The sequence below is a fragment of the Arachis ipaensis genome, chromosome B02 (genome assembly GCF_000816755.2).
Source record: "Arachis ipaensis cultivar K30076 chromosome B02, Araip1.1, whole genome shotgun sequence".
NCBI classification, from domain to species: domain Eukaryota; kingdom Viridiplantae; phylum Streptophyta; class Magnoliopsida; order Fabales; family Fabaceae; genus Arachis; species Arachis ipaensis.
This window is the reverse complement of record NC_029786.2, coordinates 36,706,578-36,710,430: the sequence shown is the minus strand read 5'-3', so window position 1 is coordinate 36,710,430 and position 3,853 is coordinate 36,706,578.

Sequence of the window (3,853 nt, the reverse complement as noted above, 5' to 3'; positions counted from 1 at the left end):
CTTTTTAAAATTCCACTTCAGTAATATTAAAAAAAAATTGACATGCAAGCTTTATGATTGAAAATAGACTAGATTCGATTTCAGTTGGTGTGAACAGTAACTGCTATGAAGAAACATTCTAAATTAGATCCAAGAATTTGCAAAATGCTAGGGTTCAATGGCACGTGGATATGGCAATTTAATGGTTGATTATGTATACATGAATTTGTGAGTGAATATTAATCATGATATATTATGATAATGACGACGTGTACTTCTTCGGATGAAAAACTTGGAGGAGGTTGAAACCAAATTTCTCCATGTGCGCAAAGAAAAAGAAGGAGGATTAGTAGGCTTGTGATGAAGAATGATTCGGAGGAGGATCAAAGGGCTGTGCATGTTTTTCTCTATCGTAACCAAGAGAAAAGATGTTTATGTGTATGTGTCAACATCAATTTTAGGCAACTGTGATTTGTGAATGCAGCTCTTCGCATGCTACAGTGGGCGGCTAATCTATTTTATCTATGGAAAAGTAGTGGATACACAAGTTTTAGATTCTCTTTAGGAGAAAGCAAAAAAAAAATTTTTTTTGAATATTGAAAAGTTTTGTTATACTTATTTGATATCATTTTTGGTAAATATTTTTAACTTTTTAAGGAGTTAATTTAAACTTTTGAAAAGATAGAATAATATGAATTTTCTCATTTTTGATAAGTTATTTTATTTTTTTTATTAAAAAAATATTTGACTTTAAAATAAAAAGGATCATTGTGCTATTTTTATTTTTTGTTTTATGAAAAATATTTTCTGTTTTCTCACGGTTATAAGTATTGGTCTTTTATCATTATTTTTCACACGATGTTTCATCTCTTAGAAATACTAACTATCACCACTATTTTCACATAATGTTCCATCTAAATTGATGCATATGTTCCTTCTATGTATTTTTTTTATCATTCTACTACTCTATTTTTATTATTAAATTTATATTTAACATTGTGTAATATAGAATCTCAGTTTTAATTTTATTTTTTCACATATAATTTTGTTTTTATATAACTTGCTATTTTTTGTATAGTTGTCACGACAAGTTCTCGATCCCAATAAATGAACAGAGAGTTCTAATAGGAGTAACAAAAATAAAAAATAACAAAACATACTTGACACATATTTCATATTTTTTTCTATTTTCACCTACCATATCATACATAATAAAACATCAATCATGGCCCAAACTAAGTCATGACTGGCGCTCAAGGAACAAGTCCCTTACCAAACTAAACGACCAAATTTTCAGAAAAATGGACAGAATTTCTTCTATTTCTGGAATCTTTCCAACATTAATATTATCTTTCTATATCAATAATAAACACTCATTTCCAAAGACAACAATAATAACATATTCCAATCATATCCACAACCAAACATGTCTAAAGTCGCATCATATATATTAAGTTGATAATTAAAGTATATAGTTAAATCCATACATTTTATATAACCATGTCATAATTACTATCTAAACAATTCGAGATTTAAAATGACATAATCTAGACAAGCACTCTGCCTGTGACATATAGAACATTGACAAACTCTAAGTTTTTTGCATGAAGGTTCCATTACATATCACATATCCCTTGAAAAGAAGACGGCTCACCGAAATGAATAGGATCTACTGTGGGGCGGGTGAAATGGAACCTGAAATGACACCTATATCTGAAAAACATGAGAATATGATAGGGTGAGTTTTGCATCTCAGTGAGCAAATATTATATCTATAATCCATACGAGACAATACAAACTTTACCTTGAAAGTTATATTTCTTTTCAGAGATGAGAAATTTATATTAATTATGCAAACAAATAGATAAATAGTTAAGCGGATGAAATGAAATGGGAATTCTCATTCTAGAAGTCAAATCTAATCGAATATTACATACTTAGGGAGGCTCCACCTCTAAGGGTAGTCTTTTTCTCTAATGTATCATGTATGGTATAATAGATCCAACGTGTGGCCTATACGTTGGGCTAGCAACACCTCTGCTAGCTGAGGTCTGAGTTAGATGCATCTACCTTAACGTTATAACCGTCGTTAATTACGATTTTTTAGTCAAAGTCTTCCAAATCAATCCAAACCAAATCACTTATAACAAATCTCTAATACTTATAACATATTACTAAATTTCATAATAAAGCAAATATATATAAGAATGCATACTAAAATTTAATTAAAGTTTAATAAAGTCAAGTAAAAAATATGTATGTTTTACAAAATATATAAATATCGTCTCGTGTGTATTTTTATAAAATTATAAGCTTTTCACAAATCAATTTCAAAAATTCAAAAGTCACAATAATCAAATATTTTTAAACTCTAAAAATAATTATTCAATTTAAATGTTGATAATAAAATACTTAAAAATAATTATAGACATAATATCCACTCACAAGTTGGTTCTAAAGAATCGGAAGTAACTCTGAGCGCGCTACCGAACTACCAGTTACTTTCCAAAACTCTACAATTGTAGAAACATGACAATAATGATATTTGTGAACTACTAATGTTGTCAATTAACATAATCTTACTCACTTTGACAAAAGTTTCAAATTTTCTAACCTAATAACCCTAATTTCGGATTTTGCTATACCCACAAGTATAAGGATGACAAAAATTAGAGATATAGCTAATTATTGAGTCAAAGAGTTACCTTGAAATATTAATAATAACTGGAACTCAAAAATTGAATGCTTCCTTTACTCATTAAGTTGAAATTTCATTATTTGGGGGACTTTGAGAAAATGAATTTTTTTTAATAAATAAAGATAGAGTAAAAAAGAAAAAGAAGCAAAATAATGAAGGTGAGTTTGATAATAGTGTGTAATTGTAAGAAGAAGAGATGAGAAGATGGAAGAGATGAAGAAGAGGGAGAGAAAAAATGAGGTTGAGAAGAGAAACGAGGGTTTGAGTGTTTTTCTCTTACGAAGGAACGGGGAAAAAAATGAGGGATAGAGAGAAGATAGAAAGAGCTCTAGGAGCGTAAGGAGAGAAAAGGATATTTAAGTGGGCGAATGTTCTCTCCACGTGCTCCCCTCTCTTTTTTTTTTCTTTCTTTCGGTTATTACATTCTCACCCCTTAAGAATTTCAGTCCTCGAATTTTGAACTCATAATAATTACCTTCGAACTCAAACAAATATGAATATTTGTCGCTCATAGCATCCTCGACTTTTCAAGTTACTTTTTCTTCTGAATGATTTTTTCAAACGACTTTTACAGATGTTATCTCTTTAGAACGTAGTTTTTTTACTTGGCGATCAACTATAACCACTAGTTCATCTTCAAATGATAAATCCTTTCTTAGCTCTATGGCTTGTGGTGCGAGCATATAAGATTGGTCAGGAAGATATTTGCGCAAAAATAAAAAACAACAACAAAACATACATGACACGTATTTTATATTTGTTTTTTATTTTTACACAATAATTTTTTTGATATTGTCATCAAGATTATTGTGAATTAGAATTTTATTAAAAGGTATTTGTTATCGTCGTTATTTTAATATCCATTCTCTTGTGTTAAAAAAAATATATTTTTTGATCATTTATCCAAATACTACAACTTTAAAACAAGTACTTATATAACTAAAAATTCAAACACAAAATAATATATTTATAAGTTTCTATTAATAAAAGTCCTTATATTTTAAATTCTTTTTTCAAAAGAGCTTATGTGCTGGTTTGAGTTAGTTTTTTTAGTTAAAAAAGTAATTTTTTTTTAAATAAAGTACTTTTATTCAATTTAAAACCTATTTAGATACGTCATTTAAAAAAGTACTTTTATTAAAAAAAATAAATTATTTGCTTTTTTTAAAAGATAAT